This window comes from Delphinus delphis, chromosome 21 (genome assembly GCF_949987515.2).
Source record: "Delphinus delphis chromosome 21, mDelDel1.2, whole genome shotgun sequence".
NCBI classification, from domain to species: Eukaryota; Metazoa; Chordata; class Mammalia; order Artiodactyla; family Delphinidae; genus Delphinus; species Delphinus delphis.
Window position 1 is genome coordinate 10,050,697 of NC_082703.1, and position 24,158 is coordinate 10,074,854.

At 38.2% G+C, this 24,158-nt stretch overlaps 1 protein-coding gene across 1 annotated transcript in view; it reads left to right on the top strand.

Moving 5' to 3' along the window:
- Positions 1–13,740, top strand: part of FUT10 (fucosyltransferase 10) — a 178,443-nt gene extending 164,703 nt beyond the window's left edge. Inside the window, exon 8 of the transcript XR_011246327.1 lies at positions 13,671–13,740. The gene's annotated coding sequence lies outside the window, so the exon portion shown is untranslated. The remainder of the gene's footprint in view (positions 1–13,670) is intronic.
- Positions 13,741–24,158: the final 10,418 nt, after the last annotated feature.

Genomic DNA, 24,158 nt, shown 5'->3' on the forward strand with positions numbered 1-24,158 from the left:
CCCTGTCTTCCCTTGGGACTTGGTTTCCAAAAGAGGTGCCTGCCTTGCATCTCACTTTCTTTAGCTGGATGTTTGTGTGTGAGAGACGTCGTTTGTAGTATCAGTCATACCTCAACCTCCAGCCAAATTCAGCAGTGTTCCCATGGAGACCGCTGACCGAGCAGAGTGTGAGTTGAATCATCTAGTTATCCCCAGAGCTTGCTGTGCCCCTGTGGTTGTGAGCCTGGTGGTCTGTACCAAGCCCAACTTATCCATGATTGGTGCCATCATTAGTTTTCTTCTCTCCCGCCCACCGGTCCCCTGTCCTCACTGCCCCCCGAGGGTGTTGTAATCAGTTTTTCACTGACTGCCTGTAACACTGCAATAGCCCCCTTACTGCGTTCCCTGATTCCATTCCTGTCCCCCTACAATCTGTTTTCCACTCAGCATCCAGAGTGATCATTTGAAAATACAAATCCAATCATGTAAAATGGTGTAGCCACTATGGAAAATGGTATGGCGGTTCCTCAAAAAATTAAACCTAGAATTACCATGTGAAAATGACATACAGTCATATTCCTCTAAGGAGATCTTTCTGACCACTCTATGTAAACCACCATCTTTAGCCCTTCTATTCTTTTATCCTAGGTTTTTTCCTTCATAGCATTTTTCACTTCCTGACATTATTTTGTATATGTATTTGTCTGTTTATTGTCTATCCCCCCAACCAGAATGTAGGCTCAGTGAGAACAAAGATGTCTGTCCTATTCATCACTGTGTCCACAGTGCCCGGTCCCAATGAATATTTATTGAATGAACAATGAATGGATGAATAAATGAATGAGTGAACCACTGCTCCAAGGAAGATGCAGTAATAGTATTGGAGGCTAAAGCAGAGGGCAGATAACTAAGTGTCCAGGCAGAGATAGAAGTGACTGGTGGCTGCGGTCCCTTATACAGCAAGTTCAGCGGTTCAGCATCCTCCGCCCTCCCGGACTCAACCTAGCTTAAGGCCACCTTGGGTGTTTTGGGAGCCTGAGGAGAAGGACTATTATCACCTTCTCTTGTTGCCTGCATTGCCTGACATTCTTCAGTTTACACTTTCCCCTTTGCATCCCTTGTCTGGATCTCTGCCTCACAGCTTGGGTTTCAAAGAATTAAAATCTGAGCCTACCCAATATCACTGATGAACATAGATGCAAAAATCCTCAACAAAATACTAGCAAACAGAATCCAACAGCACATTAAAAGGATCATACACCATGATCAAGTGGGGTTTATCCCAGGAATGCAAGGATTCTTCAATATACGCAAATCAATCGATGTGATACACCATATTAACAAATCGAAGGAGAAAAACCATATGATCATCTCAATAGATGCAGAGAAAGCTTTCAACAAAGTTCAACACCCATTTATGATAAAAACCCTCCAGAAAGTATGCATAGAGGGAACTTTCCTCAAAATAATAAAGGCCATATATGACAAACACACAGCCAACATTGTACTCAATGGTGAAAAACTGAAACCATTTCCACTAAGATCAGGAACAAGACAAGGTTGCCCACTCTCACCACTGTTATTCAACATAGTTTTGGAAGTTTTAACCACAGCAATCAGAGAAGAAAAAGAAATAAAAGGAATCCAAACCAGAAAAGAAGAAGTAAAGCTGTCACTGTTTGAAGATGACATGATACTATACATAGAGAATCCTAAAGATGCTACCAGAAAACTACTAGAGCTAGTCAATGAATTTGGTAAAGTAGCAGGATACAAAATTAATGCACAGAAATCTCTTGCATTCGTATACACTAATGATGAAAAATCTGAAAGTGAAATTAAGAAAACACTCCCATTTACCACTGCAACAAAAAGAATAAAATATCTAGGAATAAACCTACCTAAGGAGACAAATTATAAGACAATGATGAAATAAGTTAAAGATCATACAAATAGATGGAGAGATATACCATGTTCTTGGATTGGAAGAATCAACATTGTGAAAATGACTCTACTACCCAAAGCAATCTACAGATTCAATGCAATCCCTATCAAACTACCACTGGCATTTTTCACAGACTAGAACAAAAAATTTCACAATTTGTATGGAAACATAAAAGACCCCGAATAGCCAAAGCAATCTTGAGGAAGAAAAATGGAGCTGAAGGAATAAGGCTCCCTGACTTCAGACTATACTACAATGCTACAGTAATCAAGACAGTATGGTACTGGCACAGAAACAGAAATATAGATCAATGGAACAGGATAGAAAGCCCAGAGATAAACCCACGCACATACAGTCACCTTATCTTTGATAAAGGAGGCAAGAATATACAGTGGAAAAAAGACAGCCTCTTCAATAAGTGGTGCTGGGAAAACTGGACAGCTACATGGAAAAGAATGAAATTAGAGCACTCCCTGACACCATACACAAAAATAAACTCAAAATGGATTAAAGACCTAAATGTAAGGCCAGACACTATCAAACTCTTAGAGGAAAACATAGGCAGAACACTCTTTGACATAAATCACAGCAAGATCCTTTATGACCCAACTCCTAGAGAAATGGAAATAAAAACAAAAATAAACAAATGGGACCTAATGAAATTTAAAAGCTTTGCACAGCAAAGGGAACCATAAACAAGACGAAAAGACAACCCTCAGAATGGGAGAAAATATTTGCAAATGAAGCAACTGACAAAGGATTAAACTCCAAAATTTACAAGCAGCTCCTGCAGCTCAATATCAAAAAAATGAACAACCCAATCCAAAAATGGGCAGAAGACCTAAATAGACATTTCTCCCAAGAAGATATACAGATTGCCAACAAACACATGAAAGGATGCTCAACATCACTAATCATTAGAGAAATGCAAATCAAAACTACAATGAGATATCATCTCACACCAGTCAGAATGGCCATCATCAAAAAATCTACAAGCAATAAATGCTGGAGAGGGTGTGGAGAAAAGGAAACCCTCTTGCACTGTTGGTGGGAATGTAAATTGATACAGCCACTATGGAGAACAGTATGGAGGTTGCTTAAAAAACTAAAAATAGAACTACCATACGACCCAGCAATCCCACTACTGGGCATATACCCTGAGAAAACCATAATTCAAAAAGAGTCATGTACCACAATGTTCATTGCAGCTCTATTTACAATAGCCAGGACATGGAAGCAACCTAAGTGTCCATCGACAGATGATTTGATAAAGAAGATGTGGCACATGTATACAATGGAATTTTACTCAGCCATAAAAAGAAACGAAATAGAGTTATTTGTAGTGAGGTGGATGGACCTAGAGTCTGTCATACAGAGTGAAGTAAGTCAGAAAGAGAAAAACAAATACCATATGCTAACACATATATATGGAATCTAAAAAAAAAAAAAGGTCATGAAGAACCTAGGGGCAAGACGGGAATAAAGACGCAGATTTACTAGAGAATGGACTTGAGGATAAGGGAAGAGGGAAGGGTAAGCTGGGACAAAGTGAGAGAGTGGCATGGACATATATACACTACCAAACATAGAATAGATAGCTAGTGGGAAGCAGCCGCATAGCACAGGGAGATCAGCTCAGTGCTTTGTGACCGCCTAGAGGGGTGAGATAGGGAGGGTGGGAGGGAAGGAGATGCAAGAGGGAAGAGATATGGGGACATATGTATATGTATAACTGATTCATTTTGTTATAAAGCAGAAACTAACACGCCATTGTAAAGCAATTATACTCCAATAAAGATGTTAAAAAATTAAAAAAAAAATCGGAGCCTGCCATCTACGCGTCTTTGACATAAACAGGCTCAGCTGCTTATAGATGATGGATGCAGTTACCACAATCTTTAGCAGAGATGCTTGCCTCTTCATTAAATTTTGTTTGAAAAAAGAAGGAATACATATTTATCCTTTGGGCTCTAGCGTTCATAAAGTGTTCGCCTGTCCTCATGTCTTAGACCCTTGAGGGGCAAGCATGTTCTCAATTCAAACCTTAACCTTGGCTTTGACCCTTCACCTCTCCGTCCCAGGCCCAAGTGACTTCATGAACAGCTGGACTATTTTTTAATACCTCTTTGATACGCAAGAGCTATTCCTATAGTAACAGTTACTATCACCTGGAGGAATCTGCCTGCATCCACACCAGAACAGCTGTGATGACCTGTCAACTTTCCCAGGGGTCACTTTAACTTTGTTTTGGTTGTGACATGGGATCAGAGTCTGGGAGTCCTCACTGGGGTCCAGGCTGCTATCCAGCCCAGATACATTTGTACTTGGAAAGCCAGTCACACACGTATGGCTGAGTGGGATTTGGTTGTTCTGTTTTGTTTTGTGTTTTTCATTTTTTTCCCTCAGATGCTTTTGTTCCATCCCTTAAAGCCACAGACTAGGCTGGGATGCATTTCTCAGGCTCTTCCTAAAATATAATAAGGTGAGTTATCAGATGTGTAAATTGAAAATCCATAAAATTCTGTTTTTAAACTTGAAGGTTATTAGGGTCCCTTTTCAACCAAACTGGGACTGTTTCCTAGGGGAAAAGATGTTTAAGATGAGACCAGAGGAGGAATAGGTTTCATCTGAGTGAAGGATAGTGGGGGAGGGAACACAGTACAGAGGAGAGAAGACAGCACACTGGAGAAATGGCAAGGAGCTCTGCAGAGCTGGCGTCTGACGGTGGGGCAGGATTTGTGAGCAAGACTCTAGAGGAGACGGCAGGGACCAGCCCTTGAGGGCTGGATTATCCACTTGAAGGATTCAGAATTGTATTCTGAAGGCAATGGCAAACAATGGAAGTATTTACAGTTAGAGAGAGCACGACTATTTTTATATTTTAAAAATATCACTCTTGCTGCAGAGTGGACTATGGACCAGAGAGGGGACATTTGAAGGTGGGTGAGAGGTTATAATAGCACAGGGACAAACAATGGATGTAGCTTGAACAAAAGTATAAAAATTGCAGGGCAGAAAAGTGGATAGATATTTTAGTAGACTTTATTTTTTATCTTATTTATTTATCATTTTTAATAGACTTTGTTTCTTAGAGCAGTTTTAAGTTTACAGAAAAATTATGCAGAGGTCCACATACTAACCCCTCCCCTGTGCCTGCACACAGTTTCTCCTACTACTAGCATCTTGCCATGAGTGTGGTACGTTTGTTAAAACTGATACACCATTACTGACAAATGATTATTCCCTAAGGTTCATAGTTCCCATTAGGGCTTACTCTTTGTCTGGTACAGGTCTATAGGTTTTGACAAATGCATAATGTCATCTATTTACCATTACACTATCCTACAGAATAGTTTCACTGCCCTAAAAATTCGCTGTGCTTCACCTAGTTATCCCTTGCTCCCTGCCTGAAATCCCTGGCAACCAATGATCTTTGTGCTGTCCTACAGTTTCGACTTTCCAGAATGTAATATAGTTGGCATCATACATTACATACTACATTACGTTACATACATTTTTTTCGAGCTGCTTCTTTCACTTAGCAAGGTTCCCTCATGTCTTTTTGTGGCTTGATCACTCTTTTTTTTTTTACATCACTGAGTAATATTCCATTGTATGGATGTACCACTGTTTGTTTATACATTCACCTATTGAAGGACATCTTGGTTGCTTTTAATTTTGGGCAATTATGATCAAAGCTACTATAAACATTCATGTGCAAGTTTTGTGTGACTATATTTTCAACTCACTTGGATAAACACCTAGGAGCAGAATTGCCAGGTCATATGGTAAGCCTGTGTTTAGACTTCTAAGAATCTAGGAAACGTTTTTCCAAAGTGGCTGTACCATTTTGCTTTTCCACCAGTAATGAATGAGAGTTCCAGTTGCTCCAAATCCTTGCCAGCATTTGGTGTTATCAGTGTTTTGGATTTTAGCCATATTACTAGGTGTGTAGTGGCATCTCATCGTATCAATTTGCAATTCTCTAATGACGTATGGTGTTGAACATCTTTTCATATGCTTATTTGCCATCTGTATATCTTCTTTGGTGAGGTATCTTTTCAGATGTTTTGCTCAGTTTTAAATTGGGTGTTTTCTTACTGTTGAGTTTTTAAAGTTCTTTTTATTTTAGATTCTAGTACTTCATTAGATATATGTTTTACAAAAATTTTCTCCCAGACTGTGGATTATACTTTCATTCTCTTAACAGTGCCTTTTGCAGAGCACATTTTAATTTTAAAGAAGTCCAGCTTATCAGGTTTTTCCTTAATAGATCATGTTTTTGCTGTATCTAAAAACTCATCCCCAAACCCAAAGTCATCTAGATTTTCTTCTTTGTTGTCTTGCAGAAGGTGCATAGTTTTGTGTTTTACATTCAGGTCTAGGATCCACTTTTAGTTAATATTGATATTTTTGTGAAAGATGTAAGATCTTGTTTAGATTCATTTTCTTGCATGTGGATGTCCAGTTGTTCCAGCACTGGACAGCACTATTTGTTGTACCAGCACTATTTGTTCAAAGAACAATCCTTTCTTCATTGAATTCCATTTGCTTTTTTGGTCAAAGATCAGTTGACTGTATTTGTGTGGGCCTATATCTGTGCTCTCTATTCTGTTTCACAGATCTTTTTACCTGTTCTTTCACCAATATCATACTGTCTTGATTATTGTAGCTTTATAGTAAGTTAGGTAATGTCATCCTCTGATTTTGTTCTTCTCCTTCAATATTGTGTTGGCTACTCTGGGTCTATTACCTTCCCATGCAAACTTTATAGTCAATTTTTTAATCTCCACAAAATAATTCATTGGAATTTTGATTGAAATTTCATTAAATCTATAGATCAGGCTGAGAGGAACTGACATCTTAATAATATTGAGTTTTCCTGTCCATGAACATGGAATATCTCTTCATTCACTTAGATCTTCTGTGAATCCTTGATCAAAATTTTATAGTTATCTTCATATAGAATTATATATATTTTGTTAGATTTATGCCTAAATGTTTTACTTTTTGAGGGTGCTAATGTAAATGGTGTTGTGTTTTTAATTTCAAATTCCAGTTGTTCATTACTGTTATATAGGAAAGCAATTCACTTTTGTATGTTAACCATTAAGTAGATGTTACCTATAGTGTTTTTATAAATTTTTCCTATCAAGTTGAGAAAATTCTCCTCTATTCATAGTTTGCTGAAAGTTTTTTTGTCATGAATGAGTTAGATTTTATCAAATGAGATAGAGAATTTTTTCTGTATCTATTGATACCATCATATGATTTTTCTTCTTTAGCCTGATTGATGGATTACATTAGTTGATTTTTGAATGTGTACCTGGGATAAATCTTACTTGGTCATGGTGTATGATCTTTTAACACAGTTTTGTATTCAATTGCTAATACTTATTTGAGGATTTTTGCATCCATGTTAATGAGAGATATTGGTCTGTAATTTTCTTTTTCTGTAACTTGTTTGTCTGGTTTTGCTATTAGAACAATGTCAGCCTCATAAAATTGATTAGGAAGTATTCTCTCTGCTTCCATTTTCTGGAACATGTTGCCAAGATTTGGTATTAATTTCTCCTTTAAGTGTTCGGTAAAATTCAACAGTGAGACCATCTGGGCCTGGTGTGTTCTGCTTTGGGAGATTATTAATTATTGATTCAATTTCTCTAATAGATATAGGCCTATTGATTGAGTGTATCTATTTCTCCTTATGTGAGTTCTGGTACACTGTACCTTTCAAGAGCTTGGCCTATTTCATCTAGGTTATCAAATTTGTGGGAATAGAGTTGTGTATAATACTTCATTATTCTTTTTTCCCTTTTATTATCCTTTTAATGTCCATGGAATCAGTATTCTTTCATTTGTGATAATAATAATTTGTGTCTTCTATTTTTTATTCTTAGTTAGCCTAGCTAGAGGTTCAGCAATTTTATTGATCTTTTCAAGAAAAGCTTTTGGTTTTACTGATGTCCTCTATTAATTTCCTATTTTCAATTTTATTGATTTTTGCTCCATTTTTATTCTCCTTTAATTCTGTTTAATTTGAATTTAATTTGCTTTCTTTTTCTAGTTTCCCAAAGTAGAAACTTAGATTACTAAGTTTAGATCTGTCTTCTTTTCTGATATATGCTTTAATTTCCTTCTAAGTACAGCTTTTGCTACGTTCCACAAGCTTTGATGTTTTACTTTGATTTTCAATTAATTCAAAATATTTTAAAGTTTCTCTTGAAACTTTTTCTTTGACCCATGTGTTATTTAAAATTGTGTTGTTTAATTTCCAAATATTTGGGGATTTTCCAGCCACTTTTCTGTTACTGATTTCTAAATTAATCCCAATATGGTCTGAGAACATAATTTGTATGATTTCTACTCTTTCAAAATTGTTAAGGCATATTTTGTGGCCAGGAACGTGGTCTACTTTGGTGGACGTTCCATGTGACCCTGAGAAATGTGTATTCTACTGTTGTTAGATGAAGTATTCTAAAAATGTCAATTAGATTCAGTTGATTGATGTGCTGTTCAGTTCAACTGTATACTTACTGATTTTCTGTCTGTGGGATCTTGTAATTACTGACAGAAAAAAGATAGGTTTTAAAAAATACATGTCATTTGGATTTTAGCCATTCTAATAAGTGTGTAGCGATATCTCATTGTTGTTTTTATTTATTGTTTCATCTCAAAACAATCTCAAAGTTTCAGAAAATTTCCAAATACAGTACAAAGATTTTTTTCCTCTCCTGAACTACTTGAGTATAAGTTACTTATCTAATGTTCCACCATCTTTGTACACTTTAGGGTGTATTTCCTACAAACAAGGACATTTTCCAACATTAACCCAATACAACCATATGCGTCAGCCTCTCAGGCCGTCTCAGTCAACAGTGCTAAGGGATATACATATACATATACCTGTAGGTGTATACATTACATCTATATTTATTTATTTATATACCTCTATATATCTCTATCTCTATTTATGTCTATCTATATATCTATATTAAAAATCTTAAATTCATACCTGAACCTCCAATTCCTAGTCCAACACAACAGGGTTCAATCTAGTTTTCTCCCTTTCCATTCTAGCACTCCCTGCTGTTCTCATCCCACCCTGGCTCTGATACCCTGGGCCACTGCAGCTCCCTGTCACCCCACATTGATGTTGATGCCTGCCTTCCTTGGTCCCACCTAATGGTTTTGGTACTGAATATTCAGGAAAAGAAGGGGAGGGAAGAACAGGGAGAGATGTAGAGAAAGGAATGAACAGATTTGGCAGAGACTTAGGAGATAGAATAAATAGGACTTGATGACTAATAAGATGTGGAGGTGGAGGAGAAGCAGGAGTCACAGGTGATGCTCAGGGATGATTCAGGTAGAGAACAGAAACAGGCTTGGGGAATGTGTGGGAGTGGGATGGACATAGTGGAAATGCAGCTTGAGAGAGAAATCTGGCTTCCAGTATCGATTTGGTGTTCATCAGATTATATATAATATTTAACGACATGGAGGGAATTCCCTACAGTTCCCTGTAGTCCAGTGGTTAGCATTCAGCCCTTTCACTGCCATGGTCTGGGTTCAATCCCTGGTTGGGGAACTAAGATCCTGCAGCACGGCCAAAACTCAAACAAACAAACCAAAAAAAAAAAAAAAAAAAAAAGGGCATGGAAGCAGATGGTACTTCCCCAGGAACATATATGTCAATTAAAAGAGAAGAAATCCTAGAGAAGAAGTCTGTAGAGCACTCTAAGAAGTGGGCAGAGAATAAGAGTGAGCTATGACAGAGAAGAAGCAGCTTGCTGAGTGTCAGAGAAGGCTAGGGAAGGAGGTCGGCTGAGGCAGATGTTGTCAACAATTCAAGTAAGATGAGGACAGAAACATGCCTCCTGGGTTCAGCCATGGAGTGAGTTAGTGACTACCATTGTCAGTCAAGTAGGTGGGAGTGGTGATGGTAGGGACAGTTGACTGAAAAGGGAATGCCAGTTTAGAAAGTGTAGAAAGTAAGTAGCAACTGTCTCAGGAAATTTGTGAATCAGCAAAGAAAAATAAAAAGTCTAAGTGGGTGGGGGGACAGACAGTCAATACTGATGAGAGGATTATGCAAGTTAAAATACTGTTGAAAGGTATTGAAGACCCAGGGATGAGGGGAAGTAAATGCTGTAGGTCTCTGATGAGGCTAAAGGTCAGTCACTGTCGTACTTGAGGGAGAGCAAACATCACCTAGAAAACTTAAAAATTGCACAGTTCTTTGATGCTGAATCTAGAGGTTCGGATTCTGAAGGTTTGGACTGAGGCTTCTGTACCTTGTCAAGCCTTCCATGCCTAGGTGATAACGATGCTGGTATTTCACAGATGATACTTTGAGAAACAAGAGAAGAAAAAAGGATGGAAAGCACCATGGTAGGATTCTCTGGGGACAGAAAAAGAGATGTTTCATCCATTATAACAGGAGCAGGTGTCGGTACGTGTGTTGTCTGGAGATAGAAAGTTTAGTGGTTCTTGTCTGGTGTGTTCTGTTTTCTCTATGAATGAAATAGGGGGTGCATTTTCCCTTGGGAATGAGGGGTCAAGAAGTTCGAAGAGAGTGGCAAAGATTGGAAATACATAGCATGGAGAATGGGAAATTGTGTATGAGTAAAATAAAGAGGGATTTCTGAGAAGTTTGAGAACCGAGATAAGGTTTATAAATTATGGATTTATAGTGGCAATTGTCTGCAGTTGTTTTTCACTTATCTCTGAGTCCAGTATCCCAGTGTGAGCACTGAGAAAATGGTCAGCTGGATTGATCTAGGGTTTGTGTTTTGTCAGGTATGAAAGATAGAAAGATAATGCAGAAAGGAATTGTGTTTAGTCCCAACAAAATTGTTGAGATGATGAAATCCAAAATGAACAAGAGAAGTTAAAGACAGGACTCTAATGAGGCAAAGGGAGATGGGGCAAGGAGCAGAGGTCTCAGAGGAGCCCCGCATGGACGGCCAGAGCTTTGTGGTCACTGGGGGGAATTCCTGATGGAAAGATTTCCATTTCTGTTGTTCTGGGCGAAGCTAAACTGTGTAGGTTGTGGTCATGGGAGTGGAATAATAATGTAGAGTGGAGACAAAGGTCACTAGAGGTGAAAGAGGTCAAGGAAGGTAGACACCAAGGCCTTTCTTTGGTGGGATGTCTCCAACAGCTTTGCCTTTCTAGCGCACTAGAAACAGGACGGGCCAAATTACGCATGTATTATTTTTGTCTGAATGTGCATTTAAATCAATGCATTACTTCGGTAAAGAAAGAACCTATCCAGAGTGAGCTCTAATGACAGAGTGTCTTTGTTACTTCAAGGAGCTCAGAGGCTCAGAAATCAGATCACTTACCTTACTCTGCTTAAGGGAAAAGCAGCTTAGATAAAGATACTAATTAAATCAGTATCCCTCTTTTCCTTATTGTGAGTAACTTAAAAATGGCCCTATAACTGTGCTTTTATAAGTATGGTCATCAGAGCCCCTGCACTACACATGAGGGGAATAGTTCAAAATGCATACTCCTGGGGTCAACACTAGACCTATTAATACAGTTGACTAGAGTGGGGAGCTGAGTTGGGTGGAGCTGGAATCTGTATTTTAACTAGATCTTCAAAAGACTCTCATGCACACACTATACGTAGACATACACACGCGTGTACGTGAGTACACGTGCTTCCTGTGTGCGAGGAGCATGTAAGTCTATTGTTGATGCCCGGGATTCATGTCCAGACCCACATTCTCTGAAGTGTGCCCTCTCTGTGCTTCACTGGAACACATTTTCATTCTAGCAACTCTAGCTCCCTTTCTTACATAAATGCTAATACAGAGAATAGAGACAGCAATAAAGTGCCTCCCTGCTTATTATTCTAAGGGGTACAGAATATTCTCCAGGGGGTTTTAAGCAAATATTGTTTTACAGATTTTACCTTTGGGTGAATTACCGAGCTTGACTCCGTGTTACCTACCCCCAGTGAGGGCACAATCTTTGAACTCTTAAAAACTAAATATCACATTCACTGATTTTTTTAATGAAGCCGTATGTTAGTCCAGGGTGAACTGGTGAAGAAGAATTTCAGGTTTCCAAATGTCAAAGAAAGGACAACACCACAGCCTGCTTTAAGAAGAAACCAAATGTTCTAATTAACATTTTTATCTTTGACATTTCCTGACTGCCTTTATATGTCCCTGGGGCTATTTTTGTAGTTTAACTTTTAAAAATAAAAATCCCATATTCACTCTTACCCCATTTTTATAGGCAGTTAATCTCACATAGTTCATCTGCTCTGTTGATTTACACTGCTAATGCCACTTAAGGTAAGCAGGAAGCTTACAACATTTTGGTCTGTTTAGTTTAATGCAGCAATCGTCTGAGATAAAAGTAAGTACCAGTTATTCTGTTCCAATAACAAACTCAATAAATTTTTTTCTCGGGGTTAATGTGTTCTCTTATTTCAGTTTTCCTTCACGCTTTGTCTTCATTTCCAAAAAGCATCACATTTACTCCTATGCTTCGTTTCCTAGTCAGCATTTGGATACAGCCATTGACATCTAACAGGTTCTCAATAACTTATTTGAAAGTTCTCCAGCTCCCCTTGCCCCTGGTATTTTTAAAAGGATTCATAAAAAACCTGAAAAGATGGAATTATAGCAAGTTTACATTCTGCAGCTGGTTTGCACATCATAGAGCAAGTTGTGTTGTGACATTAAAAGAAAAAGAAGGTGGAAGGAATAAAATGGTCATTTATTAAGCAATACTTTATGCCAGAATACGTGCTAAATGTGCTGTATCTTCTTTCATTTAATCCTCACCAAAATTTTGGCAGTTGGGATTATGATAACTACTTTTACAGATTAAGAAATAGGTAAGGCTCCAAGAGGTAAAGTAATTCACTCAAGTTCTCCTTTTTCATCAAGTTTCCCCCAAACCATTTACATTTTCAATATCTTTATCTTTCCCAGATCCTTTTCCTTATTATATAACATGTTAACAATCTCAGAACCTAAAAAACCAAATCTTCCTTTGACTGTAACTCTGTAGCATTTGTTTTCTTCACAGCCAACATCTGGAGGGAGCTGTCTGTGTTCTTTGTTTTTGCTCCTTCACATCTTTTTTTTTTTTTTTTTTTTTTTTTTTTTTTGCTCCTTCACATCTTAACGGGAAACAATCTGGCTTCAACTTTAACCTTCTAATAATTAAGCACGGGCATTAGCACAAAAGAATCGTCCACTCTGGTCCTCACCTGGCCTGCAACACTCAGTGCTACGTTTGACTCACTAGCAGGGTTGTTAACCAGATGAAAAGAGTTAATTCAAGAAATTCAGAAGTGTTCATGGCACATAGGAAATGGCATTGTTTGTATTATATATGTATTATATATTATATATGTGTATTATATATATATATATATATTTTTTTTTTTTTTTTCCCTCCTGCATGTTATGCTGTTTTAACATCTTTAAAATATCCCTTTCTGGCTGGGGAGAGACTGCTCCTCCCGGGGCTAACCAATTCCTAGAGGCAAGCTAGGGCTCAGCTGGGAGCATGGCCTTGATATGCAAACTAAGCAATCAGGAGACTGGCTTCCTCTATCTGGCCCCTGCACCCCAGGAGATGATATTCCTTTGCCTTAATTATCCTAAGGCCAGGTATCAGGCAACTAGAGACCATCCCTATAGCCCAAAGCTCGCTGAAATTATTCAAACCAGCCAGCCCTAAACTGTTTACTTGCCCTGCTTTGTCTCTCCTGCAGAAACCCCAATAAAGGCCACGGTCTAAGTGCTCCCCTGCTTCCTGTCTTCTGCCTCCTGACTCCCCTGGTGTTTTTCCACGTGGCACTGGGTGCTGTGCTATGTCTTCTCTTTCTAGGACCTGTGAGTATAATACATTTGTTTTCCTGAATCACTCCTTTGTCTCCGCTTGTGGCCCCCAATGACTGACCATCTCATAAAAAAAGCCAACAGAAACCCTCATTGTTAGCTGTTGTTGATGTGTGGCAGCGGTTGGTACTCCTAGGCTTCTATTAACACAGTGATCGGGGTCTCTATCCACCTTACAAATTGTACATTTTTAGTTTCTTTTACTAGTTTCTGTTTTCCTTACTGCCCTTAGACTCAGTCAAGAGGGGTCCTTGCTCCAGGTTTCACCTTCACATTAAAAAAAATCAGTAATATTGAGATGTAATACAGGTACAATAACTGTCATTGATTATTGTTTTTTAGCTATAATAAGATTAGGTAGTCATTCATTTTTTGTTAAAAAAAAATCCGTTGGCATAAGGAGGAACAATATCTGTAACGCTCTAGATCTCAAGTGGCAGTATCACCAGTGTTCATTTTATTTATATCTCAATATGTATTGACTATATTATCTTTATATGTTCTTTTGTGTGCTTCAGGTATCACATGCTACGAATGTAGTTAACTATTTAAGTTTTGACAGATATGCCGAGTCCTATAACTTCCACCATAATCATAAACATTTCCCTTCCCCCAAAATGCCTCCTGCCTCTTCGAATCAATCTTCTCCCCCTATTCTTGGTCTCTGGCAACAGTTAATCTTTCTGTCATTATAGTTTTGTCTTCTCTAAAATTGTGTATAAATGGAAACTACAGTATTTAGTCTTTGGTGTCTGGATTCTTCCACATAGCATCACAGTTCTGAGATTCAGGCATGTTGTTCCATAGCAGTAATTTGTTCTTTTTTATAGCTGAGAAGTATATGATTATTATGCAAACACCAGGCAATGGACATTTGTGTTGTTTCTAGTTTTGAGCTGTTAGGAATAAAACTGCTATAAACATATGAATACAAGTCCTTGTGTGGACATACGTCTTAGTTTCTATGGGGTTTACCTGGGGATAAGGGAGGGGAGGGATGAATTGGGAGACTGGGATTGACATATACACACTACTATATATAAAATAGATAACTAATAAGAACTTACTGTATAGCACAGGGCACTCTACTCAGTACTCTGTAACAACCTATATGGGAAAAGAATCTAAAAAAATAGAGTATAACTGATTCACTTTGCTGTACACCTGACACTACACAACATTGTACAATAAATCAACTATATTCCAATAAAAATTAAAAATAATTTTCTATGGAGTAAATATCTCAAAGTGGGATATTTGGATCTTATGGTAAGTAGATGTTTAACTTTATAAGAAAATGCCAAACCGTTTTCCAAAGTGGTTACACCCTTTTCCATTCCTGAGCAATCTATGACAGTTTCCATACCTCCACATTCTTTTTTTTTTTAATAATTTTTATTGGAGTATAATTGCTTCACAATACTATGTTAGTTTCTGTTGTACAACAAAGTGAATCAGCCATATGCATACATATGTCCCCATATCCCCTCCTTGAGCCTCCCTCCCATCCTCCCTACCCAACCCGGCTAGGTCATTGCAAAGCACCAAGCCGATCTCGCTGTGCTACGCAGCTGCTTCTCACCATCCAACTATTTTACATTCGGTAGTGTATACATGTCGATGCTACTCTCACTTTGCCCCAGCTTCCCCCTCGCACCCTGTGTCTTCAAGTCCATTCTCTGTGTCTACATCTTTATTCTTGCCCTGCAACTAGGTTCATCAGTACCATTTTTTTTTTTAGATTCCTTATGTATGCGTTAACATGTGGCATTTGTTTTTCTCTTTCTGACTTACTTCACTCTGATCAATGGTATAGAACGCCCAGAGATAAACCCATGCACGTATGGGTACCTAATTTATGACAAAGGAGATAAGAACATACAATGGCGAAAAGACAGCCTCTTCAATAAGTGGTTCTGGGAAAACTGGACAGCTACATGTAAAAGAATGAAATTAGAACACTCCCTAACACCATACACAAAATAAACTCCAAATGGATTAAAGACTTAAACGTAAGACCAGACACTATAAAACTCTTAGAGGAAAACATAGGAAAACCACTCTTTGACATAAACCACAAGATCTTTTTTGACCCACTTCCTAGAGTAACTGAAATTAAAACAAAAGTTAAAAAATGGGACTTAATTAAACTTAAAAGCTTTTGCACAGCAAAGGAAACCATAAACAAGTCATAGCTCCACATTCTTTAACTCCCTTTCTTTTTCTTGTTTTTTTTTTTTTGGCATGCGGGATCTTGGTTCCTTGACCAGGGATCAAACCCATGCCCCCTGCATTGGGAGCACAGAGCCTTAACCACTGGACCACCAGGGAAGTCCCCATAGCTCCACATTGTTGCCAGCACTTAGTCTTTTAAAAATTTAAGCTTTGCTAGTGGATGTGTAGTGGTAACTCTTTCTGGTTTTTAATTTGCCGTTCCCTGATGGCTAATGAAGCCAAGCACCCTTTCATGTGCATATTTGTCTTTCTTCTGTGGTATGTCCTGTTTAAATCTTTTGCTCATTTCTTAAGTTGTGCTGTTCTCTTTGTTTTGTTGATTTGTAAGAGTTTTTAAGTATTCTAGATACAAGGTATTTTCCTACATTTTCTTCTAGAAGTTTTAGAGTTTTAGGTCCAATATTTAAGTCTATGATTCATTTTAAATTAAGTTGTATATAGAGTGAGAGTTAGGAATCAAGCTTAATTTTTTTTTTTAATGTATGGATATCCAATAGTTCCAGCTCCATCAGATGAAAAGCCTGTTCTTTCTGAATTGAATTACTTGGGTATCTTTGTGAAAAAACAATTGACCAAAAATATGTGGATCTATTTCTGGCCTCTCTTCTGTTGCATTGATCTATCTTGTCTAGTTTTTCAAAGTGGAATCTTAAATCGTTGATTTGACACATTCTTTTCTAATATAACCATTTAATGTTAAAAATCCTCTAAATGTTGCTTTAGCTGCATCTCATACATTTTTGCATTTTCATTCAGTTTAAATTTAAATTTCTCTTGTGATATTTTTTTCTTGATTTGTTATTTAGAGGTGTGTTATTCGATTTCTGCATTATTTAGGGGATTTTCCAGATATCTTTTTGTTAGACATTTTTAGTTTAACTTAGTTATGGTCAGAGAAGATACTTTTGTGTGATTTTAATCCCTTTAAATTTTTTGAGGCTTGTTTTGTGATCTAGAATATGGTTTATTTTGGTGAACGTTCCATGTTCACTGGAAAAGAATGTGTATTCTGATGCTATGTGGAGTGTTTCGTAAATGTCAATTAGGTAAAGTTGGTTGAAGTGATAATTCAGGTGTTTTATATTCTGGCTGATTTTTCATCTACTTGTCCATCAATTGCTAATAGAGAAATGTTGTGATCTGCTAATATAATTATGATTTTATTTCTCTTTACAGTTCTATTACTGTGGATTTGTTTGTTTCCCCTTTTAGTGCTACCAATTTTGTTTTATGTATTTTGAAGCTCTGTTATTAATAACGGTATATAAAAGTTTAGGATTGTTATGTCCTCTGGATGTATTAGTGCCTTTATTATTATGAAATGTTTCTCTTTATTCCTGACAATATATTTTTGTTTTGAAATCTTTTTCTGATATTAATATAGCCACTCCAGCTTTTTGTAGATTAGTGTTTTCATGGTATATCTTTAGCTAGTCAATTACATTTCAGAGGATTAAAAATGAGAAAAATATATTTTATATTTCCCCACATATTTATCATTTCTGGCATTCTTCATTCCTTGTGTAGTTTAAATCATCCGCTGGTATTTTTCTTATGCCTGAAGGACTTCCTTTAACATTATTTGTAATCCACGTGTCCTGCTGGAGGCTGGAGAATAAATTCAACCCCAGTCACTCCTTCATGGTCAGAGGCAAAATCAAGGATTTCAGTCCTACTCTGCAGAGAGTAGTCCTGCTCTGGCCCTTCTATGGCAGTGCCCTTCCCTACAGTGTGAGGATTCTGTGGGGCAAAAAGGATATTCCCACCCAAAACCTGTGTTCTCCTTCCATCTAGACCATATTCTTGATCATCAGAACCCAGGAGTTTCCTATTTGGACAGCACAAGCTGGCTTCTAGCCTGGCCTTTCCCTGAGTCATTCTCTTGATGGAGGACCTAGGAGGGGCTATTTGCTGGGATGATGCGGTCAAAGCCCAAATATCCACCTATATGCCTCAGAGGCCCCTTGTGGTATAAGATGGATCCAGGGTGGGAAAAGAAGGGAGGTGGAACATCAGGGGCCAGCTTCTCCCCAAGCACCACATTCTGGCATGGAATTTCCAGTCCAAGAATTCTAAATTCAATCTAGCATTCTGGAATGTTATGATAATATATTTTTCAAGGTAGGAGAATCAATGTATTTTAATTAACACTGTGTTCATTCTATGTATAACTTGTAAGTCTTAAACCTATAGAAAGTGGGCCTTTGTTTGGACTTTTGCCCCAGACTTGGCAAATGTCAGGTATGGGCTGGCTTTTTCTTCTTACTACCCTCTAAATGTATGTGCAAATTCTTGAATTTGCCCTTTGTCCTCTTCCCTTATCACTCTATAGACTGGATGATGATCTCTGTTCCCAAAATTTCCACTAACACAGTTATAGGATGGTACAAGTATACATTATGAGTAGGTTCTACAGAATCAGTGGGGACAAGTGTACAAACAAGACTGGGAATGGCATCCTGGGTGGAGGAGGGGAAGAGAGAATATGCCCTTAGGCAGTAGTGTATTAAACTGAGAAGTTCGTGAATAAATCAGAAAGGGCCAAGCAGTGTAATGGGTGAGTCTGTGCTCTAGAACCAGGCTGCCTGGGATCAAATTCTGTTCCTCCCACTTACAACCTGTGAGACTTTGGGTAAGTTTCCCAATCCATTTGTGCCTCAGTTTCCTCATCTATACAATGGGCATTATAATAGCATCCACCTCGTAGGCTTATCTTAAAGACTAATGATTTAATAATTATAAAACAGTTGGAAGAATGCCTGAGAAATAGTAAATTCTCAATGCATTTTAGCTAATATATGAATGAGGTACAGTGAATTAATTCCCTGGCAGTCCAGTGGTTAGGACTCAGTGCTTTCAGTGCCATGGCCCAGGTTCAGTCCTTGGTTGGGGAACCAAGATCCTATAAGCTGTGTGGTGTGGCCAAAAATTTTTTGAAAAATGATAAAATAAAATAAAATAGGTACATTTTCAGGATTCAGGTTGGGTTTTTCTATATGTCTTTGTTGCATATTTTAGAATCGGATAATTTTTACTTTCCAATATTAGGATAATCTCTGGTTCTAGCTGCATTTACTCCAAAGCTGGCTAGACGCTCACCAGTTCTATCTCCTCTTCCTGGGAACATGGGTAGACTTTATTTCCAAGCTTTCTTTGCTGTTAGGCTGGGGCTGGAAAAAGAAATGTGTACAGAATTGATGTGTATAACTTTTAGGCATGGTCATAAATCTTCTGAGTTACACTCCTCTCTCTTACCCCATCTGAGGACTGGATTATTCCAGGATTACCTTGAATTTGTAAAACGGCAGAGCCATAAGATAGAAGCACTTGTGTTACTAAGGCACAACTTGCAAGAGAACAACTCAAGAGAACCACCAAACCAGGAATATTTGCACTGAACTTGAATTAAAAAAAATTTTTTAATTGCATTAAGCCAGTAAGATTTTAGATTGTCTGCTACAGCAGTTAACCTATTCAAGTAGAAATATTTATATGTTGAAGTGGAGTCCTTTCATAACAAAAATATGAAATCTATGTTATTAGCTTAGTGATTGGCTGTGGTCAGTAAAGAAACTGAAACTGACAGCTGGAAAAGTGGTAACCTTGTTATGCGGTGGCAAGACATTTGGTAAAACATTTTCCTGTGAACACTTGGAAGGTAACACGTGCCTATTGAAATTGAACTCCAGGTGAAGAATTGAGAAATATAACTCTAGTGGAGTGTGGTTTTTATTGGCTGCGTTTGGCCAAGAAAATGCTTGAAAAATAGATGGTTAGTTTGCAAGCATAAATGAAAGGGAATAGAGAGAGTCTGGAAATTCAGTTTTGCAGAGTTGAAAAGTCAGCTGTTTGTAGACTCTAAACCGTGAAAAATGAAATTAAAAAAAAAAACAAACTTTAAGCACTAGCAGTCCAGTAAATCTTTTCAGGTGAATTAAATGATTCACAAAAAAAGATCAGTTTAAGGACAGGGTATTCTCCTTAAAAGTTATAGCCTCAAGTAGCTATTATTAAATTGAGAGATTCTTACAGTGGCAAAGAAGCAGAGAGATAAAACGTATTTGGGAATTATGTCTAGGGAAGATCTTTGAATGTAGTTTCTGGCACTTACAACTGCTGGGAAGCAAATTGGTCAGAAGCCTATTAAGTTTTTTGGGTTTTTTTGTTTTTGAAAACTTTCAAGGACTTTAATATCTCTTGAGGAATAAGAGATTGGGTTTCCATACAAGACAAAAACTGTGATCAGAAAAGGTGCTGTTTAGGGCAAAGAAAATATGTGTAATGGAAAAAGAAGAAGCCTATTAAGTTTTTGAGGAATTTTTATTTCCAAATAAGCCACACGCTAAACAAATTTAAAAAAAAAAAACCTCATTTGACCGCTTTAGACTTCAAACAACCACTGGGACTCCACACTTCTGTAAGCATGAGGGAGGCTAACTTCCAGCATTCCCAAAGACATGCCCCCTCTCTCCCACTTCACATGTGGCCAAAGAGGATAGCGGACAAGGTGAAGGTCACAGAGGAAAGAAGCAGGGCCACAAAGAAGGAAGGACAGTGGTATTCCTCTTGGAGAACACAAGAAAAACCTTATCAAACAACTTTTCCTATCACCATTTTGGAATCCTTCACATTTTCTGCCCAGAATGACTTCAGTATTGCTGTAGACCATTGACTTCTAGGCTTTTCCATGTGTTCCCTTTGTAAATGGGGCTGTTTATTACTGTTATCTTGGCTCTGTTACACCGTTGTGTACTGGCTGTGTGTGTGGTGGTGGGCAGATAACTTATCTTTTAATTCATAGACCATCAGAACACAAGGAGCCATAAATAGCCCTATTGGAAGAACTGTGCATCACCTGGAGATCCAAGCTCACCTAGATGTGGTGATTGGGTGTGACTTTGGGGTCTTCGCTGGTGAGAGGGTGAGTGTGCTTTGTATGTAGGGGCAAGAGTGAGCTGAGAATTTGGTGGCCAGAGGAAGTCTGGCAGAGACTGACTAGATGCTCAGCAATCATCTCTCTCTTCCTGAGCACCGAAAAGATTGCATTTCTCTATTTCTCTTGAAGTTAGATTAAAATAGTGTGGGCCACTGTTGGTCAATTATATGTTGTAGAAGTGATGCATGCCACTTCCAGGACTGGCCACAGAACCCTTTGTGCAACTCCTCATCCCCTTCTTTTATCTGTCAGGGCTACCTTGAAGCCACAGGATGGAAGTAGCCTGGTTCCTGAGGTGCTGCTTGGAGAATCACCTGGCCAGGAATGTTTACCTTGGAATTTATATCAGCAAGAAAATACCTTGATCATGTTCAGTCACTGCGATTTTGCGGGTGTTTTTTTCCAGCGGGCAGCATGTCCTGAATAATACACCACACCATACATTGTGAGGATGGAGAGTAATCACTTAAAGTGACATCTTTGTTGTTAGAGACGGAATGAACGCAATTTCTTACTCCGATCTCCAGCATGACCTCTAACCCAGAAGGGATTCAAAATACTGAGTCAGATGTTTACAAGGAGGATAATGCTGGTGGTGGTCTGGGAGGTTCTTTTAGTGGTGGAGTCCTCTGGGATTTCAAGAGAGATATCTGAAGAAGGGTGGGCATGAAAATAAATCAATGAGTTTGCCACCCCTAATTCAGTATTTTTGAGAAAATAAATATTGTCTAGAGGAGGAAGGGCAGAGTATGATCCATGTGCCAGAGTGTTAGGTTCAAGGATACCCCTCTCCTTCCAAGGTTCACAAGAGCTCCTTTTGTGTGGGCCTGAGCTCCGAAGTTTGTTTAGGGTGAATATTATAGTTTCAGAAGTGACCACTAGAAGGGGTGTGTGTGTGTGTGTGTGTGTGTGTGTGTGTGTGTGTGTGTGTGTGTTTCCTCAGGGTGCTAGTCTCATTGCAGGGATATCTTTGAATTTTGGCTGGAATAGTCCATGGAAATATTGCAAGTCCAGAATTGGGAAAGCAGAAGTAACTGTTAAGGAGCCTCCCAGGACAAGTGTTTATTGTAGTACATGTTCTAGAAGTTCCTTTCTTTTCATCACTGCACAATATTGCCTAAGGGCCCAGATAATAGTTTGGGGGGTGTGGAGACGATATGAAATCTTTACATCAGACATTTGATTATTAACTATTTTAGGGCAAAAATGATCTTCAGCCATGAACAGATCCTGAAGATAGCATTAAAGGAGGTATGCTTAAAGAATCAGTGATGAGTTATGCAATACTGATATTTGTCTTTCTCTGTCTGACTTACTTCACTTAGTAAGATAACCTCTAGGCTCATCTATGTTGCTGCAAATGGCATTATTTCGTTCTTTTTTATGGCTGAGTAACAGATACACACTATTGTATATAAAATAGATAAACAACAAGGACCTACTGTATAGCACAGGGAACTCTACTCAACATTCTGTAATAACGTATATGGGAAAAGAATCTGAAAAAGAATGGATATATATATATATATATATATATATATATATATAACTGATTCACTTTGCTGTACACCTGAAACTAACACAACATTGTACATCAACTATACTCCAATAAAAATTTCAAAAAAAGAATCATTGATGAGATTACATGAATCATGTCAATCTGTTCTAGGAAATCAGATGAATTTTAGATGAGATATTTTTCTGTGAACTCCAATAAGATAAACAGCAAGAACTAATTCCCTGATGTAAGTTACTTGGGAAAAAATTCTCCTCCCATTTTATCTTGAACTCATTGCAATCAGACTTTTACACCTCTCCTCTAAAATGACTCATAAATATCACTAAGGACTCTATGTTGCTTACCCAGTGGTTGTTTTTCAGTCTTATTTTGTCCTCCAGTAGTACTTGACGCATGATTTACTACGGTTTCCTTGGAATAGCTGCTCCATTTGGATTCCAGGACATCTCACTCACCTGGGTTTTCTTTAGTCTCTCGTTTTAAGTTCTTACTTTCCTTTGCTGGTCTCTCCTCATCTCCCTGACATTTACATAAATGTTAGTGTTCCCCAGACTTACTCTTTACATCTTTTTTTCTTTTCTATCTATACTCATACGTTTGGTGACCTCACCTACTCTCTTGGTTTTAAATGCCAAACATATGCTCACGATTTCTAGATTTATATCCCCACACTGTACCTCTTCTCTGAACTCCAGACTCATATACCAAAATGCCTTCTGGAATCTTCTCTTTATTTTTTTAGCAGCCATCACAAAATGTACTCCTGATACTCCCCTGACAAACCTTCTTCTCATGTGCTTTTCCCATATTCATAAATTACAACTCAGCCCTTCCAGTAGCTGAGGCCAACGGCCTTCATATAGCCCTTAATTCACCTCTCATACTTCAGTTTATGTGAAAGAGCAAGTCCTTTGTTTTGACCTTCAATGTATATCTAGACTGCAACTCCCTTTCACTGTCTTGGGCTTCTGCTTCTGGATATGATGAAATAGTTTATATCCAAACAACCTTCTTCAGAGAACGACTAGAAAACCTGGATAAAACACAGAAGAAAATCAACTCGAAGGCATCTGAGAGCTGTCAATGCATCCACGACTTGCTTTACTGAGATCTCAGAGAGAAGATAATTTACTGAGACAAGGGCAGAATTTTATGTCATTATTCCTCTTATGTGTTGATTCATAAACTGCATGATGTAAAAAGCTCAGCAGCTCATCAAGGAGTTAGGCGGTAAAAGGCAAAGAAGCTAATTAGAACTTTCCTCGGCCTCACGGAGCAGAGGGGACATCGGAGCTGAGAGATTACAAGGATTTGGTGACCCAAGATCCCCGAGTGAAGAAAAACGCAAAAGAGTGAGTCTGATATTCTGCACTACTTTTTCCCACCAAAGCATATGTCTCTTCACAAGAGGTTAAGGGCTGAGAGGCCAGGAAGCTAAGCAGATGTATTTTTCAGCCTCATAGTGCTAGGGAGACAATATTTAGAGTTCAGGGTCCCTGTAAACTTACCAAGCTTTCAGTTAAAACTCCTGAAGGTCTACATCCTAGGAGTAATGGAGAACCCAAAATAGGCTTTTCAGAGACCGAAATCCAGTCTTGAATAAGTTATTTCTGATCAGACAGAGTAAGATCAGCTGCTCCTACTCAAATTTTTGCCCAAAGTTAACATAAA